Raw genomic sequence first — 11,740 nt, 5'->3', positions numbered from 1 at the left:
GGATCTCATCCTAAAGGGAAGCTGCAAAGAACCTTTAGTGCCATCCACAATGTACCGTGTGAGGCACACCTTCAAGTGGCACCCCCTATATGAAACTCATGTGGTACATTGTAGATGTGAATAAGGGATTGAATAGTATTTGAGTGATTAAAACAGAAAATATGAATGGCTTTCAAGAGTTACGGTGGGCCATATGCTGGATGATTGATGAACAGAGTTACATGCCAGATGTATAAGGTAACAACGTGTCTGTGGGTTAAGTATTCTCTCAATAGCAAAAAAGATTAAAGTCTTAAATGATAGTAAGACATGGAATGACGTTCTTGATGAATATATTGTCCATTGGCCTTTAAGTACTATGTATTTTTCTAGTTGAAATTTTTAGATGTTTCCATTGTAAAGAAAACTATGGTGTGCCACTGATGTCAGCAGATGTGGATGTGATGTTCTGCACTGGACTGTATAGGAAAGAGTCTTTCCTACAGTCTGGTCAAACCAAGACCACAGGTAATGTCCAGTGATATATTTTAGTTATGTAGTCTCTAGTTCTGTTCAATAAAATTATTTTTGTGGCGCAGTAATGATTATAGTTGTTGTAAGTCACCTTTACCCTTCATAGTAAATGAAGTAACTTTGATGAAAATATGATTTTGTGCATATGTTGTCTTTTAGATGAAAATATGATTTTGTGCATATGTTGTCTTTTAGGAAAGTGTTAAAGAACTGATTTTCATATGGTACAGTTTGAATAATAACTTTTATTTCAGGTAAAGGCTCTGAAATCATAATTAGGAAGCACTGCATTTTTCTAAAGCTGTTTATTTATTGACTGAAAAGGTAAGTTTTTTCTCTTGCTCTCCTGGCTACACATTTTTATGATTATGTAAAGGATATTTATGACAAAGGGTGCATTTAGTACATGGTGTTGATACTTCTGCCTGCTGAAGTGAATGTAGTTGAACCAAATTCACAGATATTAATTTATCTGAGAAATAGTTTTTTGTATATGTTAAGAAATAAGAAACTTTTATTTCAGGTAATGCCTAAATGCAGGAGCACTAATAGTATTTTCTAAAGCCATGGTTAATTATGTTTATAGCAGTTTTTTATAGTTTTGTTGTGGTCAAGATTTTACAATGCTGATTATGTAAAATATCATGAGCTTTAAAATTTATTATGGATGTTTTATACTTCTTGTTCTGGGTTGAAATAAATGAAGTTGTTCAAATCTGATAGTAGTGATTTATTATAAGTACAACAGTTTTTGTAATTTGTTTGTGAAATATGGAAATATTTTATTTCAGGTGAATGTTCTGAAGCCATTAGGAACTACCATTTATTCTAGAGCCTTTGGTTCAATGTTATAAAGTGAGTTTTTTCAAATTAGTTTTTTTCTTAAATTAATTTTGTGATGCTGAGTATGTAGTAAATAGAGGGGTGTGCAATTAATACTGTGATGTTGATATACTTTCATTCTGCTGAAATGAATGAAGTTGTTTTAAATCTGATAGTAATTTATCTTCAGAAATACAATTTTTGTAATCTTTCTGTGAAATAAGGAATTATTTTTTCATTTCAGGTGAATACCTGGAAGGCTCCTAGGAATTTGTACTGTATTTATATAAAGCTGTTGGTTTATTGTTATAAGGTAGGTTTTTTTTAACTAGCTTTGTTCTAAGCAGATTTTTGTGATGCTGGTTATGTAAAGAAAAAAAGGGGAAGTGTGCTTAGTTATTATTATGTGATGTCGATATACTTTCGTTCTGCTGAAACTAATGAAGTTGATTTAAACCTGATAGTGATTAATCCTTAGAACCATGATTTTTGCCATTTGTTTGTAATATAAGAAAACTTTTTATTTCAAGTGATTACCTGGAAGTCCTGGTTAAGAAGTACTGCATTTTCCAAAACCTTTGGTTTTTTGTTATAAAGGTAAGCTTGTTCCTTTAGTTTAATCTAAATAGATTTTTGTGATATGTAAAAATATTGATAGGTGTCCATGATTATAATTACGTGATGTTGATGTACTTCTGTTCTGGTGAAATAAAGTTGTTTTCAATTTGATAGTAATTTATCTTTTGAACTACAATTTTTTAATTTGTTGGTAAAAGGAAGCTTTATTCATTTCTGCGGAATGCCTGGAAGTCCTGTTTAGGAGGTGCTGCATTGCTGTTAATTTATTGGTGAACAGATAAATTTTATGGTGCTAATTATACAAAGAATCTCACGTCACGTGAAGTGTGCCTAATTATTATTATGTGATGTTAAAATACTTTCGTTCTGCTGAGAATACTTGAAGTTGTTTCAAATCTGACACCAATGGTTCCATCTTCAAATATGCTGCTTAGTTTTGAATTCAGGAGATGCTGAACTATGATTTTTGTTTCAGGTGAAAGCTTCAAGCTGATTTTTTTCTCTGATGAAATTTTAAAAAGGTAGGTTTTGAAGAGTACTACAGTACTGTATTATGGTTTTTCTCAAACATTTTGGTATAACCTTATTATGTAAAAAATAGTTACTACATGATGTTAACATACTTTCGTTCTGCTGAAAGCAATGAAGTCACTTTAAATCTGATACAAGAGATTTCGTCTTTGAATATTTTGTATAGATTTCAAGAGATATTGAAGTAATAGTTTTGTTCCAGGTGAAGGCTCTAAAGTCAGAATTGGGAGTAGTATTGATCTGAAGCTGGCTTGTGTAGTGTCATGAAAGAATGGCTTCCAGTGAAAAGATATGTAGACCATTTTTCACTGATTTTTAGGTAAGTGTAATGTGCATTATTTCAGTTGTGATAAGATGTAATACTAACTAGGCTTGTAGTAATTTATTATGTACTAACTTGGTTCTTACTAACTTACTGTTCTGTGAAGATAATGATACTAACATGATGCCTACTAACTTTCGTTCTTAGTGAATAATGATGCCAAACATAATCTGATTAAAGAAATAAGGTGTGGGGTATCATTTGATTGTTGAGGTCAGTACAGTTGCAATTTTTTTCTGTTGCAGATTTTTCAGATCCAAATTTTTTGTTGGCTTCTATCATTCTGGAGAGGACCAGAAGATCTACAGTGTAAGAGTACAGACTGTACTTGAGTTTTGACCTCTACAACTCGCATCCATGTGCACCTAAGCCCAAATTATGCAAGAAATCTATATTCATGAAATTAACCTCACTCTAGCTAACAACATTGCTATTACCTTTGGATGTTTGGATGATCAGTCACCCTGCTCTGCTATTTTCCTGTTCTTTTTTATTTTCCTTAGTCATGCTTGTAGCTCAGTATATGCTCATGCAAGTTATGTTGAAACCCTGATAAGAATATTAAATAGAAGCTGCTTCATATGTTACTACTCTGGAGAAGAGGAGGAGGATGGAACTTGACATGGAGAAAAGAAGAAAAGTAAAGGACATCTTTTAAGAGTTTCTGTTATCCCATTCCACTGTCCAGATTGCACTAAATGGTCTTCTTGGACTCAGTGCTTGGGCTTTGGTTCATGTGCCATTATCATTATCGCTACTGTCCGTGCTCTGTAAAGGAGAAAAATACTGTTCAGTATGTGACTTGTTTTGATAGTAATTTATCTTTAGAACTACAATTGGTAAAATGAAGCTTTTACTCATTTACGCTGAATAACTAGAAGTCCTGGTTAGGAGGTACTGCATTGCTGTTGATTTATTGGTGAACAGGTAAATTTTATTGTGCTAATTATGTAAAGAATCTCATATCATGAGTGTGCTAATTATCGTTTCGTGATGTTAAAATACTTTCGTTCTGCTGAATATACTTGAAGTTCTTTCAAATCTGACACACAAGAGTCCATCTTGAAATATTCTGCTTAGTTTTTAATTCAAGAGATGCTGAAATAGGATTTTTGTTTCAGGTGAAAGCTTCACTCATAATTGGGGTGGATAGTATTATTATAAAGCTGATCGTTTTTTCTGATGAAATTTTTCAAAAGGTAGGTTTTGAAGAGTACAGTATTATGGTTTTTCTCAAGCATTTTGATATAAGCTTATTATGTGAAAAATAATTATTATATGATGTTAATATACTTTCGTTCTGCTGAAAGTAATGAAGTCACTTTAAATCTGATATAAGAGATTCCATCTTTGAATTTTTTACATAGATTTCAAGAGATGTTGAAGTAATAGTTTTGTTCCAGGTGAAGGCTCTGAAGTCATAATTGGGAGTAGTATTGATCTGAAGCTGGCTTGTGTAGTGTCATGAAAGAATGGCTTCCAATGAAAAGATATGTACACCATTTTTCACTGATTTTTTAGGTAAGTGTGATGTTATTTCGGTATTGTGATAAGGTGTAATACTAACTAGGCTTGCAGTATTTTATTGCGTACTAATTTGGTTCCTACTAATTGTTCTTTGTAGATAATGATACTAACATGATGCCTACTAACTTTCGTTCATAGTGAATAATGATGCCAAATATAATCTGAGTAAAGAAATAAGGTGTGATGTAATATTTGATCGTTGAGGTCAGTACAGTTGCAATTTTTTTCTGTTGCAGATTTTTCAGACCCAAATTTTTTGTTGGCATCTATCATTCTGGAGAGGACCAGAAGATCTACAGTGTAAGAGTACAAACTGTACTTGAGTTTTGACCTCTACAACTTACATCCTTGTGCACCTAAGCCCAAATTATGCAAGAAATTTACAGTTCATGAAATTAATCTAACCCTAGCTAACAACATTGCTAATACCTTTGGATGTTCTGATGATCAGTCACCCTGCTCTGCCGTTTTTCTGTTTGTTTTTATTTTCCTTAGTCATGCTTATAGCTCAGTATATGCTCATGCAAGTTATGCTGAAACCCTGATAAGAATAATAAATAAAAGCTGGAGAAGAGGAGGAGGATGGAACTTGACATGGAGAAAAGAAGAAAAGTAAAGAACATCTTTTAAGTTTCTGTTATCCCATTCCACTGTCCAGATTGCACTATATGGTTTTCTTGGGGCCACTGCTTGGGCTTTGGTTCATGTGCCATCATCATTATTGTTACTGTCCATGCTCTGTAAAGAAGGAAAAGGCTATCCAGTATGTGATTTGTTTTGATATTAATTTATCTTTAGAACTACAATTTGTTTAATTTGTTTGGTAAAATTAAGCTTTTATTCATTTCCGCTGACTGACTAGGAGTCCTGGTTAGGTGGTGTGTTGATTTATTGGTGAACTGGTAAATTTTATTGTGCTAATTATGTAAAGAATCTCATATCATGAGTGTGCCTAATTATTGTTACATGATGTTAAAATACTTTCGTTCTGCTGAAAATACTTGAAGTTCTTTCAAATCTGACACACAGGATTCCGTCTTTAAATATTCTACCTAGTTTTGAATTCAAGAGATGTTGAACTAGGATTTTTGTTTCAGGTGAAAGCTTCACTCATAATTGGGACAGATAGTATTATTATAAAGCTGATGGTTTTTTCTGAGGAAATTTCTCAAAAAGGTAGGTTTTGAAGAGTACTAAAGTATTATGGTTTTTCTCAAACATTTTGATATAAGCCTGTGTAAACAATAATTATTATATGATGTTAATATACTTTCGTTCTGCTGAAAGTAATGAAGTCGCTTTAAATCTGATATAGGAGATTCCATCTTTGAATATATTTATATAGATTTCAAGATGCTTAACTAAGATTTTTGTTTCAGGTGAAAACTTCACTCATAGTTGGGACAGATAGAATTTTTATAAAGCTGATGGTTTTTTCTGATGAAATTTCTCAAAAAGGTAGGTTTTGCAGAGTACTAAAGTATTATGGTTTTTCTAAAAACCTCAAACATTTTGATATAAGCCTATGTAAAAAAGAATTATTACATGATGTTAATATACTTTCGTTCTGCTGAAAGAAATGAAGTCGCTTTAAATCTGATATAGGAGATTCCATCTTTGAATATATATATATAGATTTCAAGAGATATTAAAATAAGTTTTGTTCCAGGTGAAGGCTCTAAAGTCAGAATTGGGAGTAGTATTGATCTGAAGCTGGCTTCTGTAGTGTCATGAAAGAATGGCTTCCAATGAAAAAATATGTAGACCATTTTTCACTGGTTTTTTAGGTAAGTGTGATGTTGATTATTTCAATTGTGATAAGATGTAATACTAACTAGGCTTGTTGTACTTTATTGCGTACTAACTTGGTTCCTACTAATTGTTCTCTGTAGATAATGATACTAACATGATGCCTACTAACTTTCGTTCTTAGTGAATAATGATGCCAAACATAATCTGATTAAAGAAATAAGGTGTGAGGTATCATTTGATTGTTGAGGTCAGTACAGTTGCAATTTTTTTCTGTTGCAGATTTTTCAGACCCAAATTTTTTGTTGTCATCTATCATTCTGGAGAGATCCAGAAGATCTACAGTGTAAGAGTACAGACTGTACTTGAGTTTTGACATCTACAACTTACATCCATGTGCACCTAAGCCCAAATTATGCAAGAAATTTTCAGTTCATGAAATGAACCTCACTCTAGCTAACAACATTGCTAATACCCTTGGATGTTTGGATGATCAGTCACCCTGCTCTGCTATTTTTCTATTTTTTTTATTTTCCTTAGTCGTGCTTATAGGTCAGTATATGCTCATGCAAGTTATGTTGAAACCCTGATAGAATATTGAATAGAAGCTGCTTCATATGTTACTACTCTGGAGAAGAGGAGGAGGATGGAACTTGACATGGAGAAAAGAAGAAAAGTAAAGGACATCTTTTAAGTTTCTGTTATCCGATTCCATTGTCCAGATTGCACAAAATGGTTTTCTTGGGGCCACTGTTTGGGCTTTGGTTCATGTGCCATCATCATTATCGTTACTATCTATGCTCTGTAAAGGAGGAAAAAAAATATTCAGTATGTGATTTGCTTTGACGCAAGATCACACATATACTGTACACCAACTTGAGTTAGATCAAAAACCTTCAGAGAAAATGCAGGGCAAACAACATAGCTAACGGAATGTAATTTATTGCTGGGTGTTGATCTCCGTGACCTGGACTCTGGTGGACACAAAACAGTCAGTTTGTATGTGTAATTTTTTTTTTATTGTACCTGTTTGGCAAAATAAATTAAATTTCTTGCACAGTTTACATTGTTTGAGTAACCCTGTTAAAATGAGTTTAATTTGAATTAATTTCAATTCAAGACATGAATGAACAAGTAAAAAAGAACAGTAATGAATAGATAACAGATATAATAACTAGGCCTGTTGGATTCTTAAACTCAAACTGCATTATTGGCTTATCAACGGGCATTTTTGGTCTTCGACAAATAGGGAGGGTGAGTTCATTACTAATGACAGATGAAGGTATAAAAAGATACAGAACCAAATTCAGTGAACTCCAAATTAGACAGCCCTTTGCCTAGCAGCTGTTAGCAATGTGAAGAATCCCATAAAAAGTCAACCCTACATTGAAGCAAGTTACATGAAATTAACACATTGAGTACTGCAACAAAGGTTCAGTAGTGTGGCAGTGCTACAAAAAGGAATGTATGTGAATGTGTACCAGAGGTGATAAAACAGAGCAGGTATAAAAGTAACTTGTAGTAATTTAGAGAAACATGAAATCAAATGGGACAAGCCAAAATGGAGTTGACATCTGGATCCAAAGGTTGTATATTTTGAGAAAGTGTTTAGCAGAGTACAAGGTAAGTAATTAAAGCATACCAGAACGATGATTGTAAGCATAATAATGAATTTGGCTGAATGTTGCCAATAAGGTGCAGAGGCCTTTGTTCATCATCATTGCCTTGCAGAAAGCCACAAGTAAGTACAGACAGAGGACTGTCTGTTGCTGATAGAATGAGAGGAATGCTTACAAGATAGAAAATAGGAGTAAAACGACAGTTAAATAAAACCAACCCCATAGTGATTGAAAGGAACTAAAGAAATCCAGTAGGTTGAGATGCTAAATTATTGATTTTAATGAATGGTGTCAAAGATGATTCTCAGTGACTTGCAATATAAATCAAGGATTAATAATGAAGTTTTAAATTTATAAGAGCAAAGAGCCAAGAGGAAGACCAAGATCTGTTGGGGTTAGAACCTTCATACCGGAGACATTACACGTTGAAGCTGGTAACGAGAAGATGACAAAATTGTAGCCGTTTTAGATGTGTATAAAATTCTTGGACTACTGATGAAAGAACCCCACTTGTAAATGAAGCGATTTTACAAGGCATGTACTAGTACCCGGCAGGGACATTGCCAATTGAAAAAAGTGGATGCGGTCTTTGATAAAATGTTTCCTCAATGGACCAAAATGCTTCACAGTAATGTATTTGGAAGAACATACAAAATGGGAAGTTGCCAAGAATGTGATATCGAGATGCTGAAAAATAAACCTCAAAGATTGTGATAAGAAGAGTAGGAAAGGTTTCAAAGAATAGTGATTATGGAAATGGGAAGGTCAAATCAGTGGCAGAAGATTTAGAAATACTGTACTACAAAGAAAGAGATCATTGATCTGACCACAGAAATTTTTCTAATGTTTGCAAAGTAGAGAGGACAGATTTTCTATCTTAATTACTAGAGAAACAATTAGACATGTCACTATTATAATAATTGATAGTGTAATTAGACATGTCACTGTTATAATAATTGATAGTGTGATACTGTGTATACTGTACTGCATATAGTGTATGAAAATCTAATGAATAAATAAAGGTTTTTGCAAATCTTCAGTATTTTTATTTTACAGAATTACAAAGTTTTGTCCCTTATTAAAATGAATTTGAAAAAGCAGTGCACAAGTAAATAATGTTCAAAACATTTCAGGTGAAAAAATGTAAGCAAAACTAGCTTGGCAGATTCAGTTTGAAAGGATAATGCACAAATAAAACGGTTAAAGCTTGCATTACTTGTACTGTAGTACCTAACCAGCAATTCCCACGTAATTCAGATGGGCCAGAACTTGTCTTAGGGTACAACATAAAGTTGGTTTGAACACCTTAACACAAGTAATCATGCAACTGGCAGTTCATTTAGACAACACTATGTTTTCACTGGATCAGTCTCAGGATATAACCTTAAATGAAGCACATTATTCCTAAGCTAATAGCAATTTTTAAAAATAAAACATTTATCGTTGCACGCAGATGGAAGTTAAATTTATTATATTCTATTACATCACAACAAAAATTTTAATGCTTCCAAATTTAAATGACCAACAGTTCTTTTGTGATGATGCTCCAACTAAAGTCAGAATGGATTCTAGTCAGGAAGCAAATTTTACCATTTTGTAAATCTTATGGGTCATTCATATACAGTAGTATGCATGCCAGGTACCACATAGTGTATTTGTATAGGAAAAGAAAACAAACCTTTTGGGCCAGTCATGATAGGTAAGAAAATGAACTCAGTTTCGTAGTTAGACTATGTAATATTAATGAAATGGAAATTAATTACAGTGATTGCGCTATACAGGTAAGATGCAGATATTTTGACCTTGGATGACTGAGAGTAAACCCTGGTCTATACAGTATACGTGATTGGATGTATAACTTTTATTATATTTTCTTACTATCATTAATTTTTTAAGTGCCTCATTATGCTTACATCCTATTTGTGGGTACGGTAATTAGATTGGAGTTGGATGGGCAGCTTTACAGGTCAGGTTGTATGCTGCATCCTAGGTAAGGCTGCGATACACAAGGTTTTAGGCTGTTTCTCTTTCACATGTTTGTAGGTCTTGTGTTCAGCATCTGTATTGATATTCACCTATTCCAGCATGTTTGGGCACAGCATATATTTATAACCATAGGTCCTAAAGTCACCATATGCTCACCTGCATTGAGTCTCTGCTAAAACCACATCTAGTCTCATATAAAACCACAGTGGTCCATAACTGTCACCATGACTTGTATTTCATATCAGCATCTCGATGCTGACCTTATTTTGTGTGCATCACAACAATGAATGATACAGACAGAGAATAACAGTACTAAGATTATAAAGCTAAAACTAGAAGAGAAACAACTTAACACGGACTTAGTAATTTATTTAAGCTCTTAATATTGCATGCCATAAAAATAAACCTTCAAGTACACAGACCAATGGGGACACCATATCCAGATCTTTGGAAAGTTTTACAATATACTTACATGTGGTCTAGCGTTGATGTAAGATTAAGTACAGTAGCGTTATGTACGGTTGTTTCCATATGAAGTTGCAAATATAAAATTAATTTGCATTCAGAAGTAATTAAAAAATTTACTCTAAAAAAAGAGAGAGAGGGGCATTACAACCTCAGTCTCCCTGCTGTGGGAATTACTTTCTAAAGATTACAGGGCTGCATATTCTCTTGCATTGTCTTTGAGCATGCACAATTTAATGTCTGTAGAAGATTGCTTGTTAGCTATGTTAAACTGTTTTTACCTAAGTGTTTTTATTTTTATATTTTAGTCCAAATACTTAAAATTTAGCTGAAATTATCTTTGGTTTGTAAAAAAAAATGTATGGATTTAAATTCCTGTTTTCTTAATTTACGTACACAAACTTTTCATTTCATATACTGAGTGAATTTGTTTTAAAAATGTAAATTTTACCTCCAAAACCCCTTCCTACTTCTAAAAGATGGAGTGAAATAACATATTTCGCAGTCTTACTAACACTTCATTTTTACATAACTCAATGAAACACAATCATGGTATTAACTTCGTTTCATCATGCACGGACACCGCCTAGGATATATACTCCATGGACAACTGCTATAAATAGACAGTGGAAGGTGTCTTCTATGATATGTTGTAACAATTATTAAACTAGAGAATGAAAAGAAACTATTGTAATGCTGATTTGAGTGCAGGCACTGAGGCATAGCAGTAGCTCTGTTACTTAAGTTCATGGTGGCCAAAAATAATACTGTTTTATTACAGTGACCTTACATTAATGCGTTGGCTGTGATGGCTGCTATTGCCAGTGCCTGATCAAGTACTATAACCATTTTCTGAGTAAAATATGTCATAGCAACATGCAATTACTAGTGTTGATTATTTGTCCCGAGATATTGGAGAGATCATCAAACAATCTCAATTTACACAAGAGGAAGTGAATGAAAATGTACGAATTTATGAAGCACTGTATTTGCATTAACATTTTTATTCATGCATTACCTTTTATATTATATTTGTGACGTGTATATTGACTTTAATAATGCATATTTTGAGTACACTTTAAGTGCTGTAGTTCTTTATTTGTGCATGTCATACATTTCATCAGAAAAGTGGAATTTGGAATACTGTTAAGTAAATTTACCCAACATTTCGTTGTCATTTCATTTGGACCCAGTGAAGTGGGTCGTAAATCGAGGACAGTTTACTTTCTTTTATTGTCCCAGTAGTTACTGAAGTGTGGAATTCACTGCAATATCTTCTGATAGATCTTGGTTTCTGTTACAGTGCTACCTAACTAAATTGCCAGAAATCATGCCTTCTGTCAAAAGTAGTGAAAACATTCATTAACAAGGTTTTGTTATTTTCAATAGCTAGAATTACCTGAGAAGTGTATGTAAGTACTGGGCTAAAATTTCATATGCAGAAGACCCATGCAACCCAAATTTCGTACATTTATGCATTCCTATCGTGGTAAATGTCAGGACAACATGAAAGAGAAAAAAAGGAATATCATATAGATTTAAGGGTAAATATAAGCACGTGCTTTTGGGGGGGAAAAAATTGTAGTTAAAAGGTGAAAGACGAAAGCACTGCACATCCTTCATTTAG

The 11,740-nt window shown here is 33.2% G+C and overlaps 1 long non-coding RNA gene across 6 annotated transcripts; it reads left to right on the top strand.

The window, feature by feature from the left end:
• Positions 1-1,211: 1,211 nt before the first annotated feature.
• On the top strand, positions 1,212-7,105 carry LOC136845189 (uncharacterized). Of its 6 annotated transcripts, none has more exons than XR_010855103.1 (12): positions 1,212-1,368; positions 1,580-1,648; positions 1,866-1,932; positions 2,390-2,435; positions 2,648-2,764; positions 3,013-3,966; positions 4,171-4,288; positions 4,531-4,594; positions 5,392-5,470; positions 5,674-5,752; positions 5,964-6,081; positions 6,326-7,105. It is a non-coding gene; the product is annotated as an uncharacterized lncRNA (long non-coding RNA). The 6 variants fall into 6 exon arrangements; XR_010855104.1 differs by having other exon boundaries at positions 1,580-1,932; positions 3,013-3,076; positions 3,889-3,966; XR_010855102.1 differs by having other exon boundaries at positions 1,580-1,932; positions 3,013-3,694; positions 3,889-3,966.
• Positions 7,106-11,740: the final 4,635 nt, after the last annotated feature.

The sequence above is a fragment of the Macrobrachium rosenbergii genome, chromosome 2, assembly GCF_040412425.1.
Source record: "Macrobrachium rosenbergii isolate ZJJX-2024 chromosome 2, ASM4041242v1, whole genome shotgun sequence".
Lineage (NCBI taxonomy): Eukaryota > Metazoa > Arthropoda > Malacostraca > Decapoda > Palaemonidae > Macrobrachium > Macrobrachium rosenbergii.
The sequence above is the reverse complement of the archived record's forward strand: the minus strand, read 5'-3'. Positions and strand labels throughout refer to the sequence as shown.